Consider the following 23,763-nt stretch of genomic DNA (forward strand, 5'->3'; position numbering starts at 1 on the left):
CCCAGATTAGATTCCAGACAGACAGTAGAGGCACATGGCCCTGTATTAATCCTGTTGATATACTGTGGAGAGGAGAGCTGTGTGAGCATGGCACAGTGGCAACAGTTCAGATCACTCACTCTAAGATGTCTTTCTCTCTCTCCTGCTGGGTAGTTTAGATATTGGAACCAGTAGGTGTAGCTATATGACATGAATTTAATTAAGTCTGGTATTGACTGTACTGTACTCTAGCTTTTGTATGATTGTCTATTATTCTCATCTATATACTGTCTGTTTACATCTATTGTGAAATGTGACCTAGGGAGAAGCTATGTCCCAAAGGTATCAGATTTGAATGTTCAATATTATTTTAATTTTAAGGTCTTACCCAATCAAAGTCAGTTTCCCCCTTTTATTTCACATAAAGGTGGTAGGCTACAAGGTTATAGGCCTAACCCCCACCCCCATATGCTGTCTTTGATATATTATGTATTAATTCATCGATAGCTATGAAATATTAAACGCTTATCCAGAGGTTCAAGCATGACATTATTCATTTGCTATCATAATAATTGCTACACATCAACAGGGAGTGTCCTGTCGTCCCATTCAATTGTTCAATTGTTTGTTGGGTTTTAATTGGTCGACGTCCCTCGCATCGCTGCTCGAGCCTCGGAGGAGAGCGGAGCCAACCAACAGAAGGCGAAGAAAGAGGAAGTGAAAACATCAGCACAATTTAGCGCTCAGGAGAGGGACAGAAAACACAGAACTGACTGACTGTCTGTGACACAAACTCCGAACATCAGCGCTTTGGCACAGGATAAGTCCCCGCGCTTTGCCAGGTTGGTAAACATTCAAAATGTTATTTGATTTAGCCTACACAGAAAGCATGCATTATAGTTTTTTTTCTTTGCTTCTACTGATTTAGGCTACACGCTATTAAACACCTCGCTACTATTGCCAGTGTTACTGCCAGTGTTACATTTTAGGTTATATACAGTAGCCTAGTCTGCGCGCCCTGGAAATTGTATCAGTAGGCTACTTTTCAGCAGGAGTGGCCGCCAGTGGTTCTGGGCGCTGTTCTGTTGATTGACACGCTTGCTCAAAACAATCCAGCCGCTCTTGAAGTTGGCTCGTTCGCCTCCAGTTTACAATTCCACCCTGAACACTGGACTTCCCATGAAATAGGTCGTGTATGAAGTCGTGTGTTGTTGAAACATAAGTGCATAACTTGTTTACAAAATAGCTCTGTCCAGACTTTGTTCTGTAGCATACAGGGCAAGTTACAATATATCCTCAATCAGTTTAGATGTGTTATTTATACGAATAAGAAGATTATTGAATGACTAGGCATACAATCGTATTTTTATTTTAGTTATTAATCAAAGAGCTCAAACTTCCCTGGTTCAGCTTTGGCCACTAAACCTGAATTAACCTACAGGCTCATCTCCTCCTTCCTCCTATGTTTCCCTTGCACGTGGTTTTGAACATTTTTCACCTCCTTCAGATTGAGTTGCTTTTATTGTATGAGGGATATACGCAATGACCAGATATGGGAGGCACGCTATCAATTCAACCACATTTAATTCATTGCATTGCAATCAATGGCATTTTGGGAGTAATTGTAGGCTAGAAGCATCCAGTGGCAGCAGTTTGCCTGCAGATGTTTTCTCCATAGATGTTTTATTTATTCTCTAGATGTTTTCTCTAGATGTTTTCTCTAGATGTTTTCTCTATCCTATAGACGTTTTCTCTAGATGTTTTCTCTATCCTATAGATGTTTTCTCTAGACGTTTTCTCTATCCTATAGATGTTTTCTCTAGATGTTTTCTCTATCCTATAGACGTTTTCTCTAGACGTTTTCTCTATCCTATAGACGTTTTCTCTAGATGTTTTCTCTATCCTATAGACGTTTTCTCTAGATGTTTTCTCTATCCTATAGACGTTTTCTCTAGATGTTTTCTCTATCCTATAGACGTTTTCTCTAGATGTTTTCTCTATCCTATAGACGTTTTCTCTAGATGTTTTCTCTATCCTATAGATGTTTTCTCTATCCTATAGACGTTTTCTCTAGATGTTTTCTCTATCCTATAGACGTTCTCTATCCTATAGACGTTTTCTCTATCCTATAGACGTTTTCTCTAGATGTTTTCTCTATCCTATAGATGTTTTCTCTAGATGTTTTCTCTATCCTATAGACGTTTTCTCTAGACGTTTTCTCTAGATGTTTTCTCTATCCTATAGATGTTTTCTCTAGACGTTTTCTCTATCCTATAGATGTTTTCTCTAGACGTTTTCTCTATCCTATAGATGTTTTCTCTAGATGTTTTCTCTATCCTATAGACGTTTTCTCTAGACGTTTTCTCTAGATGTTTTCTCTATCCTATAGACGTTTTCTCTAGATGTTTTCTCTATCCTATAGACGTTTTCTCTAGATGTTTTCTCTATCCTATAGACGTTTTCTCTAGATGTTTTCTCTATCCTATAGACGTTTTCTCTAGATGTTTTCTCTATCCTATAGATGTTTTCTCTATCCTATAGACGTTTTCTCTAGATGTTTTCTCTATCCTATAGACGTTCTCTATCCTATAGACGTTTTCTCTATCCTATAGACGTTTTCTCTAGATGTTTTCTCTATCCTATAGATGTTTTCTCTAGATGTTTTCTCTATCCTATAGACGTTTTCTCTAGACGTTTTCTCTAGATGTTTTCTCTATCCTATAGATGTTTTCTCTAGACGTTTTCTCTATCCTATAGATGTTTTCTCTAGACGTTTTCTCTATCCTATAGATGTTTTCTCTAGATGTTTTCTCTATCCTATAGACGTTTTCTCTAGACGTTTTCTCTAGATGTTTTCTCTATCCTATAGACGTTTTCTCTAGACGTTTTCTCTATCCTATAGATGTTTTCTCTATCCTATAGACGTTTTCTCTAGATGTTTTCTCTATCCTATAGACGTTTTCTCTAGATGTTTTCTCTATCCTATAGACGTTTTCTCTAGATGTTTTCTCTATCCTATAGACGTTTTCTCTAGATGTTTTCTCTATCCTATAGATGTTTTCTCTAGATGTTTTCTCTATCCTATAGACGTTTTCTCTAGATGTTTTCTCTATCCTATAGACGTTTTCTCTAGACGTTTTCTCTAGACGTTTTCTCTAGACGTTTTTTCTATTCTATAGACGTTTTCTCTAGACGTTTTCTCTAGACGTTTTCTCTATCCTATAGACGTTTTCTCTGATTTCTCTATCCTATAGATGTTTTCTCTATAGATGGTTTCTCTTGATGATTTCTCTATCCTATAGATCAGTGGTTCGCAAACATTTTATAGTCCTGTATTTTTTTGCTGCCACACACTATACGATATACATTTATTAAACATAAGAATTAGTGGGAAGTGACAGAGCTCTTAAAGGACGAGGGCACAAATAATAATTTTACTCTTTATTTAACCATCTTACATAGAAAACCTTATTTGTTCATTGAAAATGGTGAATAACTCACCACAGGTTAATGAGAAGGGTGTTCTGGAAAGGATGCTCATAACTCTGCAATGTTGGATTGTATTGGAGAGAGTCTCAGTCTTAAATAATTCTCCACACAGTCTGTGCCTGTATTTAGTGAGGGCTGAGAATCCACTCTCACATAGGTATGTGGTTGCAAAAGGCATCAGTGTCTTAACAATGCGATTTGCCAAGGCAGGATACTCTGAGCACAGCCCAATCCATAAATCTGGCAATGGCTCCATTTAAACTCCATTTGGCTCCATTTAAACTCCATTTTCACAGAACCACTTGTTGCAATTTCCTTGAGGCTCTCTTGTTCAGATATTGGTAAGTGGACTGGAGGCAGGGCATGAAAGGGATAATGAATACAGTTGTTTGTGTCATCCATTTCGGGAAAGTACCTGCGTAATTGCGCACCCGACTCACTCAGGTGCTTCGCTATTTTACATTTGACATTGTCTGTAAGCTTGTTCATTTTCACACAAAAAGCATACAATGATGGAAAGACCTGTGTGTTTTCCTTGTTAATGCAGACAGAGAAGAGCTCCAACTTCTTAATCATAGCCTCAATTTTGTCCAGCACATTGAATATAGTTGCGGAGAGTCCCTCTAATCCTAGATTCAGATCATTCAGGCGAGAAAAAACATCACCCAGATAGGCCAGTCGTGTGAGAAACTCGCCATTATGCAAGCAGTCAGACAAGTGAAAATGATGGTCAGTAAATAACTTTAAGCTTGTCTATCAATTTTTAAAAAAAAGTGTCAATACTTTGCCCCTTGATAACCAGCGCACTTCTGTATGTTGTAAAAGTGTTTAATGGTTGCTGCCCATATCATTGCATAGTGCAGAAAATACACGAGAGTTCCGGGGCTTTGCTTTAACAAAGTTAAATGGCGCCGGAGGGTAGGGCTGCCGTCTTATCGGCTCTCAACCAATCATGCTATTTTGTTAGTTTTTTTCAAATTGTTCGTAACTTGTTTTGTACATAATTTTGCTCCTACTGTCTCTTATGACCGAAAAGAGCTTCTGGACATCAGAACTGGGATTACTCACCTCAAATTGGACGAGGAGTTATTCTTCAATGAGTCTGACGCAAGGGATATATTGCAGACACCCAACCAGGCCCGATCCCCGTGACCCGCTGGAGAAGTAAACAGATTTCAAGGCAAAAGATCCGGGTGCCTTGCGAGGATCAGGCGTCGGTGGCTAATTTGCCCTTGCCTTCCATTCTGCAAGCTAACGTTCAATCACTGGGAAATAAATGGGGTGAACTGAAAGCACGTATATCCTACCAACTGGACATTAATAACTGTAATATCTTATGTTTCACTGAGTCGTAGCTGAACGACGACATTAACAACATACAGCTGGCGGGTTATACACTCTATCGACAAAGACAGAACAGCAGCCTCTGGTGAGACACGGGGCGGGGACCTATGCATTTATGTAAACAACAGCTGGTGCACGATATCAAAGGAAGTCTCAAGGTTTTGCTCGCCTGAGGTAGAGTATCTCATGATCTACCTAGAGAGTTTTCCTCTGTATTTTTCGTAGCTGTCTACGTACCACCACAGAGCGCAGTTGGCACGTAAACTGCACTCAATGAGCTGTATTCCGCCGTAAGCAAACAACAAAACGCCCACCCAAAGGCGGCGCTCCTGGTGGCCGGTGACTTTACTGCAGGGAAACTTCAATCAGTTTTACTGAATTTCTATCAACATGTTAAATGTGCAACCAGAGGTGAAAAAAATTCTAGACCACCTTTACTCCACACACAGAGACACATACAAAGCTCTCCCTCACCGTCCATTTGGCAAGTCTGACCATAACTCTATCCTCCTGCTTACAAGCAAACATTTTAACCAGGAAGCATCAGTGACTCGGTCTATAAAAAAAGTGGTCAGATGAAGCAGATGCTAAACTAAGGGACTGTTTTGCTAGCACAGACTGGAACATGTTCTGAGATTCTTCCGATGGCATTGAGGAGTACACCAGTCACTGGCTTTATCAATAAGTGCATCGAGGACGTCGTCCCCACAGTGACTGTACGTACATACCCTACCCCATGGAGCAGGTTGAGAGCTTCAAGTTCCTTTGGTGTCCACATCACCAACAAACTAACATGGTCCAAGCAAATCAAGACAGTTGTGAAGAGGGCACAACAAAACCTGTTCCCCCTCAGGAGACTGAAAAGAAGATTTGGCATGGGTCCTCAGATCCTCAAAAAGTTTTACAGCTGCACCATTCAGAGCATCCTGACGTGTTGCATCACTGCCTGATACGGAAACTGCTCGGCCTCCGACCGCAAGGCACTACAGAGGGTAGTGCGTACGGCCCCGTACATCACCGGGGCCAAGCTTCCTGCCACCCAAGATCTCTATACCAGGCGGTGTCAGAGGAAGGCCCTACAAATTGTCAAAGACTCCAGCCACCCTAGTCATAGACTGTTCCCTCTGCTACTGCACGGCAAGCGGTACCGGAGCACCAAGTCTAGGTCCAAGAGGCTTCTAAACAGCTTTACCCCCGAGCCATAAGATCAAATCAAATCAAATTTATTTATATAGCCCTTCGTACATCAGCTGATATCTCAAAGTGCTGTACAGAAACCCAGCCTAAAACCCCAAACAGCAAGACCAAACAGTAAGACTGCTGAACACCTAATCAAATGGCTACCCAGTCTATTTTCACCCCCCTCCCCACACACTGTTGCTATTCTCTGTTATTATCTATGCATAGCCACTTTAATAACCCTACCTACATGTACATAATTACCTCCACCGGTGCCCCGGTGACACACTGACTCTGAACCGGTACCCCCTGTATGTAGCCCCGCTATTGTTATGTACTGCTGCCCCTTAATTATTCGTTTTTCTTATCGCTAACTTTTTTTGGGTATTGAAACTGCATTGTTGGTTTAGGGCTTGTAAGTAAGCATTTCTCTGTAAGGTCTACACTTGTTGTATTTGGTGCATGTGACAAATAAAATGTGATTTGATTTGAAAACGTCTTTCAAGCTGTCAGGCATTCCAGTGTACCCAAGTGGTGTCGGGTGCAACTGCTTGCACGTGCATTACCACTCCACTATGTCTCCCTGTCATGGCTTTTGCTCCATCAGTACAGATACCAACACATCTTGACCGCCAATGTCCATTTGATGTCACAAAGCTGTCCAGTACTTTTAAAATTATCCTCTCCTGTTCTGGGTTTCAGTGGTTTGCAGAAGAGGATGTCTTCCTTAATTGACCCCCCATAAACGTAATGGACATATACCAGGAGCTGTGCCAGGCCCGCCACGTCTCTTGACTTATCCAGCTGTAACGCATAGATTTCACTGGCTTCTATGCGAAGTTGTAATTCTTTCAAAACATCTCCTTCCATGTCACTGATGCATCGTGAAACAGTGTTGTTTGATGAAGTCATTGTCTATTGTTTTTATGGCCTTTTCCCCCAGCATTGTCCCAGCCATATCCGTGGCAGCAGGAAGAATTAAGTCCTCCACAATAGTATGAGGCTTGCCTGTCCCAGCCACTCAGTAACTCACCATATAAGATGCTTCTAGCCCCTTCTTATTAATGGTATCTGTTGCTTTTATACATGTCTTACTACTCGAAAGTCGTCTTAATTCTTGCTCAAACTCCTGTGGCTTATTTTTCTAATTGTCGTATTTCGTTTCTAAATGTCTGCACAAGAGTGAAGGTTTCATCGAGTTGTGAGAGTACTTCTGCACATATAACACACTGTGGCTGAGGAAAGGCACTACTCCCAATATAAGTGAACCCCAAATCAATGTCGTTCTCAGCATAGTTGCACCTCTTTGATGGTCCAACGTCTCTGTCTGTTCGGTGCTTTCCTGGGTAAGGGGGCAGTAGCTCGGTGCTTTCCCGGGTAAGGGGGCAGTAGCTCTTCGGCTGCATCAGATTCTCAACTGTAAGTGTCCATGCTAGCTGGGCTACCAACAAATCTATTATGAATTACTGATGCTAGCATTGGATGTGCTCCTGGAAGCAGAACAACTTGTATACAACTTGTATACAATACAAGGTATAGTATTGCTGGTAGTAGCAGTACTATCGGTAGAGCTCTTATGTGCCTTACTAAATGGACTGATTGAGAATTGTGATTTACAATTTATTTGGCGTACCCCCGATAGTTTGGGAATACCTGCTATAGAGGAATTCTCTATCCTATAGATGTTTTCTCAAGATGTTTCTCTATATATGTTAATTCTATAGATGTTTATTGTATCCTATAGATATTTTCTCTAGATGTTTTCTCCATCCTATAGATTGGATCATTATCTTGAAAAAATGACACACACACCAATCCTATGTTTTCGGAGCTGCTTCGTCTGACTGTGAGTGTGTGTGACAGTAGTATGGCCCCAGCTATGATGATCTCAGAGACCTCTTCAGAGGGCAGTGCAGCCCCTCATCCATGTTCCGTTAACCAGAAGAGATGTGTGTGTGTGTGTGTGTGTGTTTGTTTGTTGTGATGGCACAGCAGCAGGAATGCCCGTTTCATCATGTCCTATTGATATAAACACACCGAAGATACTGGCTCCCTCCGAGTCTGGCTGCCAGGGATTATGGGTGTCAGGACTGTGGTAGACAGAAATATTTATGGCGTATCATTGGATATGAAGGCCAGTGTAGACTATCCCTTGTATTGATATTGGCCTTGCCTTGTACTGAGTTCCTCAAAGATGCCAACCGATTCTTAATTCCTCGGTTACAAATCAGTGGTATCTACATTTTCTGCCTTATGGGGTTGAGCTAATTGCCTGATTTTATTAAGTTGTAGTCTTACAGTATGCATTTATCTAACAGAGTACAATACGTTGTCACAATTGATGTGGTGTCACTTGATGCCTCCATAAATCTACACAACAATGTAGTCATATAACCTATTCCTAAATCTACTGTGTGTGTGTTTGTTTTTACTAACTCTTCTTCACACCTGGAGGACCAGTGTGTCCAGCCTGGAAAGCCTTGAATAGCAGTCCAGAAGTGATGTGTCAGTAGAATATCATCCCTTTTTATAGACCCCTGAAGAACAGTATGACAAAGAAATTGAACACACAGGGAAAATACTATTTTAATGGTCATAACACACACACGGGGGGAAATACATAGCAAGCCCCTGCTCGATTCTCGATTTGCCCAAATAAACATTTCTAAACCCCTAAGGGGTCTTTAACTTCTTGCATCGAGCCATCCCGGATCCGGGATCGTGAATACAGCCTCCAGCTCATTACCATAACGCAACGTTAACTATTCATGAAAATCGCAAATTAAATTAAATTAATATGCTAGCTCTCAAGCTTAGCCTTTTGTTAACAACACTGTCATCTCAGATTTTCAAAATATGCTTCTCAACCATAGCAAAACAAACATTTGTGTAACAGCTAGCGCAGCTAGCGTAGCATTTAGCGTTAGCATTAGCAGGCAACATTTTCACAAACTGAAAACCATTCAAATAAAATCATTACCTTTGAAGAACTTCAGATGTTTTCAATGAGGAGACTCTCAGTTAGATAGCAAATGCTCAGTTTTTCCTGAAAGATTATTTGTTTAGGAGAAATTGCTCCGTTTGGTGCGTCACATTTGGCTACCAAAAAAAACCATTCAGTCTTCAAAACGCCGAACCTTTTTCCAAATTAACTCCATAATATCGACTGAAACATGGTAAACGTTGTTTAGAATCAATCCTCAAGGTGTTTTTCACATATCTCTTCATGATATATCGTTCGTTGAAAGCCTCCTCTCTCCTCTCAATCACTGGATGACTGCGTGCAGCTTGTAGATTACGCACTAATTTAGACAAAGGACACCGGGCGGACCCCTGGTAAATGTAGTCTCTTATGGCCAATCTTCCAATGATATGCCTACAAATACGTCACAATGCTGCAGACACCTTGGAGAAACGATAGAAAGGGCAGGCTCATTCCCGGCTCATTCACAGCCATATAAGGAGACAATGGAAAACAGAGCTTAAAAAATTCTGCCCATTTCCTGGTTGAAGTTTCATCTTGGTTTCGCCTGTAGCATGAGTTCTGTGGCACTCACAGATAATATCTTTGCAGTTTTGGAAACCTTTGGGTGTTTTCTTTCCAAAGCTGCCAATTATATGCATAGTCGAGCATCTTTTCGTGACAAAATATTGCGCTTAAAACGGCACGTTTTTTAATCCATAAATTAAAAGAGCGCCCCCTATATCCAAGAAGTTAAATGAAAATGACACAAAGTTAATAGTATTTAGAAGCGAATTTTTTTCCAGCTTTGGTTTTTCCCCTCACATTTATCCCAGTATAAGCCTCATTGATGAAGAGGAATTACGTTAAAGGGCAGTATCTTTTGTTTTAAATCTAGAGATTTTAATTTATTTAACTAGGCAAGTCAGTTAAGAACAAATTCTTATTTACAATGACGGCCTACCTCGGCCAAACCCTAACGACGCTGGGCCAATTGTGTGCCGCCCTATGGGACTCCCAATCACGGCCCGGTTGTGATACAGCTTTGAATTGAACCAGGGTCTGTAGTGATGCCTCTAGCACTGAGATGCAGTGTCTTAGAGACACCGCGCCAGTCAGGAGATCAAGGCCTGCACTTTCTGAGTAGGAGTGTTGATCTAGGGTCAAATCCCGCCTGTCCATAATAATCTGATTCATTATGACCTAAAATGCTAAACTGTTCCCAAATCAGCACCCATATGCTTGATACATATGGGCCCAGATTAGGTTGCAGACTGAAAGGAGATCATTCCAAGGGAGCATGGTTCATTCAGATTCACCACGTGCCTGGGTGCACATAAATTACTCTGAAGTTTGGCACCCTCTCACCTCCAACTATGGCAATTTATGAGTAGAAAACCTCGCCTGGCATCTCTCGCTCTCGCTCTCGCTCTCGCTCTCGCTCTCGCTGAGGTATGTAAATTGATGTATTCCTCGCTTGCTATTTGTTCATCTTTAATGGTTTCCCCCACCAGAAGTCCTGTCTAAAAAGCCTCCAGTTGCCGCCTGTCAAACTTTTTAAACTCAAACTTCACTGTCTTTTTTACCTCGCTGGGTTGGCAGTTTTAATACCGTAAACATCCAATTTATAATCCTTTAATCTGTTAGTAAATCTCTCCTAGGCTCGACATGTCCTCATGTTGCTTAAGGTTGAATTAATTTGATGTTCCATTTAAGATTTATGTATCCAGGTGTTTTAATGGCTCCCTGTAGTATTACAGCATTAATTGAAACAGCAGGTAAATGTAAATGAAGGTGTTATACTCTAAAGTAACACACACACACACACACACAGAGTTTGAGATGAGGTGATGCTAATCCAGTCATTTGTAGTATAAATCTGTGATGCTGCAACCACTGAATACACAATGAACCTCTTGTCTTGTGACAGTTATTAATATTATACCACAGAAGCACTGGCTTAAGGGAATGGCAGAACTTTAAGGAAATGGGCTCACTGTGTTTATATTCTTCTGCTGTACAGTCGTGGCCAAAAGTTTAGAGAATTACACATTAATTTCCACAAAGTTTGCTGCTTCAGTGTCTTTAGATATTTTTGTCAGATGTTACTATGGAATACTGAAGTATAATTACAAGCATTTCATAAGTGTCAAAGGCTTTTATTGACAATTACATGAAGTTGATGCAAAGAGTCAATATTTGCAGTGTTGACCCTTCTTTTTCAAGACCTCTGTAATCCACCCTGGCATGCTGTCAATTAACTTCTGTGCCACATGTCAGGACTACCTGACATGATGACTCCTTGCTGTCCCCTGTCCACCTGGCCGTGCTGCTGCTCCAGTTTCAACTGTTCTGCCTGTGATTATTATTATTTGACCATGCTGGTAATTTATGAACATTTGAACATCTTGGCCATGTTCTGTTATAATCTCCACCCGGCACAGCCAGAAGAGGACTGGCCACCCCACATAGCCTGGTTTCTTCCTAGGTTTTGGCCTTTCTAGGGATTTTTTTCCTAGCCACCGTGCTTCCACACCTGCATTGCTTGCTGTTTGGGGTTTTATGCTGGGTTTCTGTACAGCACTTTGAGATATCAGCTGATGTACGAAGGGCTATATAAATAAATTTGATTTGATCCTGACTGATGGCAGCCCATTCTTGCATAATCAATGCTTGGAGTTTGTCAGAATTTGTGGGTTTTTGTTTGTCCACCTGCCTCTTGAGGATTGACCACAAATTCTCAATGGGATGAAGGTCTGGGGAGTTTCCTGGCCATGGACCCAAAATATCGATGTTTTGTTCCCAGAGCCACTTAGTTATCACTTTTGCCTTATGGCAAGGTGCTCCATCATGCTGGAAAAGGCATTGTTCATCACCAAACTGTTCCTGGATGGTTGGGAGAAGTTGCTCTCGGAGGATGTGTTGGTACCATTCTTTATTCATGGCTGTGTTCTTAGGCAAAATTGTGAGTGAGCACACTCCCTTGGCTGAGAAGCAACCCCACATATGAATGGTCTCAGGATGCTTTACTGTTGGCATGACACAGGACTGATGGTAGCGCTCACCTTGTCTTCTCCGGACAAGCTTTTTTTCCGGATGCCCCAAACAATCAAAGGGGATTCATCAGAGAAAATGACTTTACCCCAGTCCTCAGCAGTCCAATCCCTGTACATTTTGCAGAATATCAGTCTGTCCCTGATGTTTTTCCTGGAGAGAAGTGGCTTCTTTGCTGCCCTTCTTGACACAGGCCATCCTCCAAAAGTCTTTGCCTCACTGTGCGTGCAGATGCACTCACACCTGCCTGCTGCCATTCCCACAGCTGAATCAACTTTAGGAGACGGTCCTGGCACTTGCTGGACTTTCTTGGGTGCCCTGAAGCCTTCTTCACAACAATTGAACCGCTCTCCTTGAAGTTCTTGATCTGATAAATGGTTGATTTAGGTGCAATCTTACTGGCAGCAATATCCTTGCCTGTGAAGTCCTTTTTGTGCAAAGCAATGATGACTGCACGTGTTCCCTTGCAGGTATCCATGGTTGACAGAGGAAGAACAATGATTCCAAGCACCACCCTCCTTATGAAGCTTCCAGTCTGTTATTCGAACTCAATCAGCATGACAGAGTGATCTCCAGCCTTGTCCTCGTCAACACTCACACCTGTGTTAACGAGAGAATCACTGACATGTCAGATGGTCCTTTTGTGGCAGGGCTGAAATGCAGTGGAAATGTTTTTGAGATTCAGTTTATTTGCATGGCAAAGAGGGACTTTGCAATTAATTGCAATTCATCTGATCACTCTTCAAAACATTCTGGAATTATATGCAAATTGCCATCATACAAACTGAGGCAGCAGACTTTGACACCAATATTAATTTTCATTCTCAAACTTTTGGCCACAGCTGTACTCTGATCAGTTCTTGATCATTGTTTGTACTCTTTTGTAAGTAAGTACTCTTCTGTAATCTGTACTGAGACCAGAGGACTGAGACTGTTTTGAGGGCAACGAAGCCCCCTCAAGTAGGTTTGACATTGTTGAGCTGGCTGAACCATAACAGAGTTTTTAAACTGTTAAGTGATCGTAAATAATCTGTTAAGTGATAGTATTCACTTTGTCCCCTAACATTCCAGCTGTACTCAAGAAGACTTAGGTCCTAATGAGTTGAGTGTTAATCAGATGTTCCTGTCTATTTAGTATCCCACCACCACATACCATCCCTCCCCACAGATATTTGAACAAGTTTGCTAACCGATAGTTATTGATTTGGTCTACCTCTTTCCAGCTGTCTGTGGATGAACTTGTACAGTATGTAGCCTTTTTGAGTTTTGGTATTTAGTTCCCTGTTACTATGAACCAGTCAGATGAACATTTTAGTATTTGGAATTTATCTAAGTATAGCTTGGATGGGTGCAGATGTGTTTTTTTTTCTCTCTCTTGTGTGTGCATTGGAGTGTGGTGTGAGTGTGTCCGGATGGTGTTGGATGTGTTGATTATATTTCTCTCTGTTATACAGGTCATCTCCAGCAGCTGGAGCATGCTGGTGTACAACCCAGGTGTTCACACAGGTTAGCTCCAGCTGTGGACTCACTGTGTTTCCTCTACTACTGGTTTCTCAGGATGGGTCACTGCTCACCTACTGCTGTGTTTTATGGATCCACCTTATTCTCGTCATGCTCCATCGCTCTCGTCGTTCTCCACATAAAAATATTATGATGTGGACTTCTGATGCTCAGTAATGTTTGCACACTCGTATGCACGGATCAGTTGGAAATCCAACCATGATCCTGATGGCTTGCTCGGAGTCAACAGCCGGTGTAAAAATTCACCCCTCTGATGCAAAGACACTCTACGAGAAGCCTTCTGCTACTGTATAGCTCCTGTCAGTGTTTCACCTCCTTTTCAGGTGAGGCACAAAGGCCCCCAAAACAAAATCCAAACCCCCTGGCACCAAACTATCTAGCCTGCTTTTGTATGGAAGAGCTGCCTCGGCAGCAGCTAATGGCCATCCTTTAATAAATACAATTCAAATTTGGTGTTTAGTTGATGATTGTGGAAAACGCAGTCTCAGGCTCTGCTCCAAAATCTCCCATGATTGTTCAATAGGTTTTAGATCTGGCGACTGAGACGGCCATGGCATATGGCTTACATCGTTTTCACACTCATCAAACCATTCAGTGACCACTCGTGCCCTATGGATGGAGGCATTTTCATTCCGGAAGAGACCACTCCCATTACGATAGAAATTATTCACCATTTGTTGAAGGTGATCACTCAGAATGGCTGATTTATTTATTGGTGTTTACCATGCCAGGAACATATACCACACGCCATAATAGATCCGCCAGATAGCCTAATGGAGAGCACTACATCACTCTCTACACTGTAGCACTGCCGTGTGTGTGTGTGTGTGCGCACACGTCTCTCCCTCCCTGCCTGCTCCCTGTCCATGCAGCATAGACGTGGCATGTGAGTCACAGCACTCCTCTCCTCTGTCTGTCGCGCTTGCTCGCTCTTTCCCTCCCTGCCTGCCGCTCACAGCACAGGTCTTATCAAAGCCTGCCCCTGATGGGAGAGGACAGCACATGGATGGATGGATGGATGGATCGTGAGCTGAACTGGAAATAAAGCAAGGCGTTAGATTGGATGGAGGGAGAGATGGCTGGATCAGTTTGCTCAGTTTCTAAGAAACCATGAGCTCTCTTGCTCTCTCTCTGCCTCTCACTCCTTCCTTCCTCCCTCCCTCCCTTGGCTGACCCTCTTGTTATCTCTTTGATCTGTTTCTCATTTCCACTCCAGTACGGTCTGACTATGCAAATGTATGGAGCTGTAGCCTAATGAAACAGCACTGTGTACGGAAACCGAATTGATGTGCTCCTTTTTACCACATCAAGGAAAGAATGTTGCATAAGGCCCCCATTTTTTTTATTTATTATGAGACAAAAGGGGGATAGGATAGATGTTTGATTTGAAAGAGACTAATATTTGAGAAATATTGTGTAGATTGGTTTTAAGGATGTAGCAATAGCTAAGTTAACTCTGCAGATCATTTCTATACACTGATTAGTTTGTCAAATTTGCTTTCTCTGTGAGAGATCCTATCATACCTCAGTGGTAATTAACTGGAAGTGTGGCTATCTTTACTGACTGGGAATTCTAGATGCCAGTAAACCTGGATAAGACTCTTACTGTGAGTGTGCGTGTGTTATGATGTTGTGGTGGAGTCATGTTCCCAGGGCAGTGATACTCACTATCTTTCTTGTCTTGTTGACTGTGTCATTCATCACAGGCTGACCTTGAGTTTAACAACAACTCACAGAACCAGGAATCTGACTGTCAGATGATAAAGAATCAAGAAAAATAGGTGTCCCAAATTGCACCCTATTCACTATATAGTGCACTACTTTTGACGAAGGCCCAGAGAGCTTTGATCAAAAGTAATGCACTATGTACAGTGCCTTCGGAAAGTATTAAGACTTCTTGACTCGCTCAACATTTTGTTAGGTTACAGCCTTATTCTAAAATTGATTAAATTATACATTTATACACAATACTCCATAATGACAAAGCTAAAACAGGGTTTAAAATGTAAATTAAAAAAACAGAAATACTTTATTTACATAAGCATTCAGACCCTTTGCTATGAGACACGAAATTGAGCTCCGGTGCATCCTGTTTCCATTGATCATCCATGAGCTGTTTCTACAACTTGGAGCCCACCTGTGATCAAGTCATCTCCAATCAATTGAGTTTGAGATGATTTGGGGGGTGTAACTAACAATTTAATCCATTTTAGAGTAAGGCTCTAATTTAACAAAATGTTAAAGTCCAGGGGTCTTAATAGGATACCAATTGGGATGCTCGCAGAATCTGTGGTATTCTCGCAGAATCTGTGGTATTCTCTGTTTTTAGCAGAACCCAGATATAAGGACCTCCTATCTTTTACAATGGAGTTTAGAGAGAATACAGACATTATCGTTGGCAGCATCAGATCCCCATATAAACAATGGATTACATTCCTACAACCATAGTCCGACAGGCTCATTCATGTCTGTATCTTAACTAGAGCAGGCTGCTCAAAACACGGCAAGGGCTGGGTCTCAAACAGGATTTTCGTTAGCCGGCAATTGCTGAATTTTGGCCCAAAAAGAAAAGCCGATAAATAGCATTGTTGCCAAATTGACTGGAAGAAAAAACAATGGTTAACAGGCTATCAGTGTGTCACCCACCACTTTACAATGTGATCTGGAGGCAGTATGCGTTTTGAAATCATACTTAGTTGTTTGAAACCTACTTAATATTATGAGGCATGTTTTTGTATTTTATGAAGATTTCATAGGCTACGCGTGAGTTTCAACTTTCGAGAAGCGTACAATTGATCCTACCATTTATACCGATCTGCATGCCAGTTATCATTTTCATCTATGCATTTTCGTGTAACAGTTTCATTTCAATAATAACATTTTCGTTTCTCAAAATCATTGTCGAGGTTAATCATAAAAATCTTAATTTAAAATGATACAAATATAAAAGTTCAAATTAAACTAATGCGAGAGCAGCAGCCTCTGCCATGTGGACACATTGATGCACAGTGACTATTGGCTACTACATTACCTAAATGAGCGTATGGAACTAACTCCGATATGGCCCATGCAGCCGTTGGCATCTCATTTTCATTTGTCAACCAAGTAAAAAACATAAGGCCGACAAATATAAACTTTCTGAAAATTCCAATTCTTTCATCGGTATATTTTAATCACATTGTTCTCTTTACCTAGCCTGTTTCCCTCCCTCTTCTATCTGTCTTGACTTGAGCAATTTCTTGTGAAGTGCAACATTGATTTGATACAATCAACTGGATCCAGCACTACACTGTAGCTAGTGAATTTGCAACATTGTATCAACTATAGTCTATTCCGGGCCCTCAGATTTTCCCTGCAGTGAGCTCAGGACAGACAACTGATTTTGCACAAGGGAAAGGTATTTTATGACACTTCCACTGGATATATGGGATCATCAGATGGCTTTGTGATTATCGAGGGGGAGATTGTTGGAAATATTTTTTAAATAGGCCAACTGTGAGGAACTATTAGGCTACACACCCCTCTTTTTCTTGTCTCAACATATTAAATTCTACTCAAAACACATCATCTTCACACTTGTTTTAGATGCTTTTCACTAACAACCGCACCTCAATATTCAGCTATGCCTTTTGCCACTAGCGCTGCCTATGAAAGACTTCCTCATTTTCCATTTCTCTCCTGTTCTACTGGTTTTCATGCAACTTTCTTTCATTGTCCAGAATCCAAAGACCCAATCCTAGTCATATTAGCAACCCATCGTCGTTGTAGCATCTATAGATTCACCCTCTTTCTAAGTTTCTAACAGATTTTTCCATATCTGTCATATTTCGTTCGCATCAGGTGTGTTGATTAGAAAGTTGTTTTCCAGCTAATTTGCATTTTGGCAAATGATTTGAAAATGACATTTTATTGGCTGCTTCATTACAGGAGATGTGTGTTCTGTTAAGATGAATTACCATAATCTAAATGTGATTTCTGTCATTGAGCACCATGGCGTGACACCCTAATGGGTTAACTTAGCCTTATGATGCTTTTGGGAAACCGGGCCCAGGTCTCTGGTCAAAATTAGTGGCCTATATAGGGAATAGGTTGCAATTCTGGATGCAAACTCGAGAAAAGACCATCTGTCTGTTGACTGTTTGTTGTGTCATGGCTGACATTGAATTTCAAAGTAAATGGGAAAACTCAAGGACGTTCAGATTTGCCACATACTCTCATCTCTTTCTTTCTTTCTCTTTCTTTCTCTTTCTCTCTCTACAACAACAGCCCGTAACAAGACAGCAGAAGATATAATCGTTGATGAACCCGAGATGGCTAATGCTAGCGCAAATAAGATAGCAGCAGCAAAATAACCCTCATTTTGTGAGGTGATAAAGGAAGAATTGCGCGAGGTGCTCACAGGCTTATGAGAGGAACTTTGAGAAGATGTTAGAAAATAACTACCGTAATTTCCGGACTATAAGCCGCTACTTTATTCCCACGCTTTGAACCTCGCGGTTTATACAATGCCGCCAAAAAACTGAGCACCGTCACATAATGTGACGTAAATCGAGCGCGCTCAAACTTCCCATCATTCTGATTACGGTAGTAATTTTGTCACCCTCATCATGGCAAAGACACGGAGAAATGCATATGATGCAGCTTTCAAGTTGAAGGCGATCGATCTGGCTGTTGGAAAAGGAAATAGAGCTGCTGCATGGGAGCTTGGCCTTAATGAGTCGATGATAAGACGTTGGAAACAGCAGCGTGAGGAACTGACTCAGTGCAGAAAGACAACAAAAGCTTTCAGAGGGAAGAAAAGCAGATGGCCCAAAGTATATGCAGCCACTCGACATCCGTGTAAATCGTGCATTTAAGGTGGCGCTCCTTGTTCAGTGGGAGGCTTGGATGACAAGTGGGGAGAAATCCTTCACTAAAACGGGCCGCAGGCGAAGAGCAACTTATGGTCAAGTCTGCCAGTGGGTCCTGACAGCGTGGAGCATTGTCAAAAAATCCACTATCAACGGGTTTCGAAAGGCTGGACTGCTGCGTGTTGAAGGGGCAGCATGAGCTCAGCGGGGAATTTGCCTCCGGATGAAAGTGACGAGAGCGACAATGAAAACGATCCAACATCGGATGAAGCAATTCTGAGGCTATTCAACTCCGACACCGAAGGAGATGACTTCAGTGGTTTCAGTGCACAGGAGGAGGAAGATAGTGACCAATGACTTTCGTGGTAGGCTACTGTTTTAATTTTTGTTACAAGCCGTGTTTTGTTTAAAGGCTGTGTAAAGTTCAATTGTTTCAATGTACCGGTAGGCACCTGCGGCTTACATACATGGGCGGCTTATTTATGTACAAAATACATATTTTTAAATAATTCAGTGGGTGCGGTTTATATTCAGGTGCGCTTAATAGTCCAGCAATTATGGTAAATGAGTTCAAAAAGGACATTAACCAGAAACTTGAAGAAACAAAGAAGAACCAACACGCACTACAGGCAAAAGTGACTGAACTCAAGGTTTCTCACGTCGAAACAACATTAGACTTTATAACATAGTAGAGTGCGCAGAAAAATACTCTATGCCCAAATTCGTGGAGGGTCTATTCAAAGACATACGAGTGTTCTTTGATCATGACTACGCGGGAGAGATACTGAAAAGGAAAGAATACATCCCCATTAAGAAAGCACTTAAAGAGAAGGGTATACACTTCCAAACACCATTCCCAGCAAAAATGTGGGTATTTCTGGAAAATGGCCCGGTTACATACGAGCATACAGACGAGGCAGCTGAGGATCTGAAGTCAAGGGGCTTCCCAGTGGAGTCACCTTTCTCCTGGCGGTATACATCACCAGTGGAAAGACTTGAGCAGGCTCTCCCATGGATCACTGTTGACAAGCAGGGTCATGGAGAAAGAGGGAAACCATCTCGACGAGAGGACGTTCACATCCGAGAGAGACTCAGGCATTTCCAACTGGAAGATGGAAGACACTGAACCGGATTTAACAGAATTAATAGTTACCACGAGCTGTTAAGATGTTGGGTTGTTATGGTTGACATTGCAATAGGTAAAATATATCCCCTATTTTCCCCCAATGCAGAACAAGGGTGAGTAGCCAAAAGTCTGTTCTTTATGAACACACTAAGAAGCGTCACGTTAATAACATATATATATTAGCTAAGGATTAATGACACATTGACAACGGGGCGACAGAAGGGCGTATCGAGGGGAGGATTCATGATATGCAAGCATGACCGATATAGTTTCACTTGTAATTAACCAATGTGTATAAGCGATGAAATAGGCACCCTTATTATTTTCAGTTCCAACAGGTCTTGTTTGTGACTACGTCACGCATTTTCATATTTGAGTGAGGGGCCCCTCCTGCTGACAGGCTCATCCCCTCAAACCCCAGAGGCAAGAGACAGTCCTCTGACATGGGAGTCCAAATACCAAAGTATTTTCCCACTTTGGTTTACTTTATTATCGTTCTTGATTTTTTGTTCATTTTTAGGTTCATGATAAGCAGGCAGACATGGTGCACAGGGTTTTATTTATTTATATCGATGCATCATGGGGAATTTAAGGTCATAAGTCTCAATGTAAACGGACTGGGGAGTGACATCAAGAGAAGTAAGGTCATAAGTCTCAATGTAAACGGACTGGGGAGTGACATCAAGAGAAGTAAGGTCATAAGTCTCAATGTAAACGGACTGGGGAGTGACATCAAGAGAAGTAAGGTCATAAGTCTCAACGTAAACGGACTGGGGAGTGACATCAAGAGAAGTAAGGTCATAAGTCTCAATGTAAACGGACTGGGGAGTGACATCAAGAGAAGTAAGGTCATCGGTCTCAACGTAAACGGACTGGGGAGTGACATCAAGAGAAGTAAGGTCATCGGTCTCAATGTAAACGGACTGGGGAGTGACATCAAGAGAAGTAAGGTCATCGGTCTCAACGTAAACGGACTGGGGAGTGACATCAAGAGAAGTAAGGTCATCGGTCTCAACGTAAACGGACTGGGGAGTGACATCAAGAGAAGTAAGGTCATCGGTCTCAATGTAAACGGACTGGGGAGTGACATCAAGAGAAGTAAGGTCATCGGTCTCAATGTAAACGGACTGGGGAGTGACATCAAGAGAAGTAAGGTCATCGGTCTCAACGTAAACGGACTGGGGAGTGACATCAAGAGAAGTAAGGTCATCGGTCTCAATGTAAACGGACTGGGGAGTGACATCAAGAGAAGTAAGGTCATCGGTCTCAACGTAAACGGACTGGGGAGTGACATCAAGAGAAGTAAGGTCATAAGTCTCAATGTAAACGGACTGGGGAGTGACATCAAGAGAAGTAAGGTCATAAGTCTCATTGTAAACGGACTGGGGAGTGACATCAAGAGAAGTAAGGTAATAGCAAAGATGAAACGGGAGAGAGGTGACATACTATTCTGGCAGGAAACTCACTTATCCACCTGAACACGAGAAACTCACTTATCCACACCTGAACACGAGAAACTCACTTATCCACACCTGAACACGAGAAACTCACTTATCCACACCTGAACACGAGAAACTCACTTATCCACACCTGAACACGAGAAACTCAAGAAAATGGGATATAGGAACACTTTTTTTTCTTCTTACAAAATGGGTAGAAGGGGAGTTGCATTCTTGATCCCAAATTCAGTTAATTTTGAGTTTATTTCAGAAATAAAAGACGAGGGTAGATTTATACTTTTTAAATGTAAACTGGATAACAAGGAAGTTACATTATTTAATGTATACACACCCCCAGGGAGTGACATGGTCTTCTACAGGAAGGTGTTTGATTTAATTACCACAGAAACCACTGGCACTATTATCTGTGTATGGTATTTTAACACAATTTTAAACTCAAAATTGGACAGCATAAACCAAAATAGGAAAATGAATCTAGTTGCTAAAAAGATTCATAGGATACTGCAGGATCTAAGACTGCTCGATGTATGGCCGTGACATCCACAAGACCAATAAGGAATATACTTTTTACAGAAACTGCTGAAATTACAGGAAACATTTTGGGGATATAATGACAGAATTAATCGAACAAAAGGACCATTTGTGTTTAATGGACATATTGGAGTGCCAACAGAAGACGATCTTAAAAGGTAAGGCATTAATTATATTGTTATTTCTGACCTTTGTGTCGCGCCTGGCGGGTTGAATTATGATTTTCATGTGTTTGTTTGATGGGGTGCTGTTCTCAAATAATAGCATGGTTTGCGTTCGCTGTAAAGCCTTTTGGAAATCTGACACTGTGGCTGGATTAACAAGAAGTTAATCGTTTAAACCGATGTATAACACTTGTATGTTTTTTTTTTTTTGATTATTTCTGTTTTTGAATTTGGATCGCTGCTATTTCAATGGGTGTTCTTTTAATGGGATTGGCACGCAAAGGGATCACTTAAGAAGTTAACGTACGCAAGATCCAAGCCCTAGTATATAATTCTACCCCACAGGAAGAGCTGAAGAGTAGGTATATCTTCCACTGGACTTCTTCATCCATTAAATATCTTAGAGTATACCTACCAAAAGATACACCCAAACTTTATTGCATGAATTACGATCACATCAACAAGAAAATAAATGATAACCTAGACAGGTGGAATTCACTTCCCTTAGATCTTAGTAGTAGAATTGAAACAATTAAAATGAACATCCAACCGAGGTTACTGTATTTGTTCCAATCACTGCCCATAGAAATTGCACCTAAACAGAGAATGGGATAAACAATATCAAGGTTTATCTGGAACAGTAAGAGACCAAGAACTAGATATACAACATTACAATTACCAAACAACTGTGGGGGTGTGGCCTTACCAAACCTAAAATATTATTATGTGTCAGCCCAATTGAGGCCTCTGGTGTGTTGGTGCAATTCAGAATATGAATCCAAATGGAAAGACATCGACACTACTTTGACAGAGACACACATAGTCAGTTTTGGGAAATAAGGACATGGTAAAAGAAATGTACAATAGACAAAATCAGTGGCTTAATTTCTCTCTGAAGACATGGTTTAGGGTAGTTAGGCAAAATAATTTAGACCGAGAGATCAAACTTACGACCCAAGCTTCATCCCTGCAACTTGGGACACAAGTTCGACACTATTTCTTAAGGGAGATAATAGTGACTGACCCTCGAGCACCTCCAAAATTAATCCAAGTATTCACTAATGCATACAACTTAGGGCGTAACAAAAAAAACTTTCTCAAATCTCTACTTGGGCATTCAATCCTCAAAGAAACATTCTACAAACTATATTAAAAAGAAATGGGAGAAGGAACTTAACATTGAAATAACTGATGAAACATGGTTGAACATATTAGAGACTCAACAAAGGTCCACCGACTCAAGGTCACGGAGAGAATTCTATTGGAAGAATGTTATACGTTTCTTCATAACCTCTTGGTGCACCGATCCCTTTAGCGGGATCATTTTCGTCAACATCTGCTGAATTGCAGAGCACCAACTACAAATTAAATATTTAATTTTCATGAAATCACAAGTGCAATATACCAAAACACAGTTTAGCTTGTTGTTATTCCACCTGGCGTGTCAGATTTCAAAAAGCTTTACAGCAAAAGCAAACCAAGCGTTTTATGTGAGGACATCTCTCTCAGCAGACAAAACATTAACAAACAGCTAGCGGCAAAGTGGATTGGTCAGAAAAGCAATACAATTTTCCCTTTGATCTTCGGATGTTTGCACTCACGAAACTCCCAGTTACACAATAAATGTTTTGTTTTTTTGTCCGAAAAATATTATTTTTATATCCAAAAACCTCCATTTGGTTGACGCGTTTTGTTAAGTAATCCTCAAGCTCGTGCAGGTCACGACGGGCAGACGGAAATTCCAAATAATATCTGTAAAGTTCGTAGAAACGTGAACATTTTTTATAATCAATCCTCAGGTTGTTTTCACAATAAATAATTGATTAATATTTGAACCGGACTGTAGCCTTTTCAATAGGGAGAGAGAGAGAGAGAAGGTCTGCTCCAAGCTGCTCGTGCATGCAAAAATCTAAGGTCACCCAGCTATCCACTGACGCGATGTGATCATTACTCTGAAAAGTGAGCGAGAAAAGCCTGAAACTATGTCTAAAGACTGTTCACACCATGTGGAAGCCATAGGGAAAGGAATCTGGTTGATATCTCTTTTAAATGGAGGGAAGGCATGCAATGGAACAGAGGTTTCAGAATAACAGCACTTCCTGGT

The 23,763-nt window shown here is 41.2% G+C and overlaps 1 protein-coding gene across 3 annotated transcripts in view; it reads left to right on the forward strand.

Moving 5' to 3' along the window:
• Positions 1–642: 642 nt before the first annotated feature.
• The window catches only part of LOC109903395 (engulfment and cell motility protein 1), a 197,993-nt gene continuing 174,872 nt past the window's right edge, over positions 643–23,763 (forward strand). Inside the window, exon 1 of one of the 3 annotated variants that reach the window (XM_031788887.1) lies at positions 643–821. The gene's annotated coding sequence lies outside the window, so the exon portion shown is untranslated. The remainder of the gene's footprint in view (positions 822–23,763) is intronic. The other 2 variants (XM_031788890.1, XM_031788888.1) reach the window with 2 other exon arrangements.

This window comes from Oncorhynchus kisutch, linkage group LG14, assembly GCF_002021735.2.
Source record: "Oncorhynchus kisutch isolate 150728-3 linkage group LG14, Okis_V2, whole genome shotgun sequence".
NCBI lineage: Eukaryota > Metazoa > Chordata > Actinopteri > Salmoniformes > Salmonidae > Oncorhynchus > Oncorhynchus kisutch.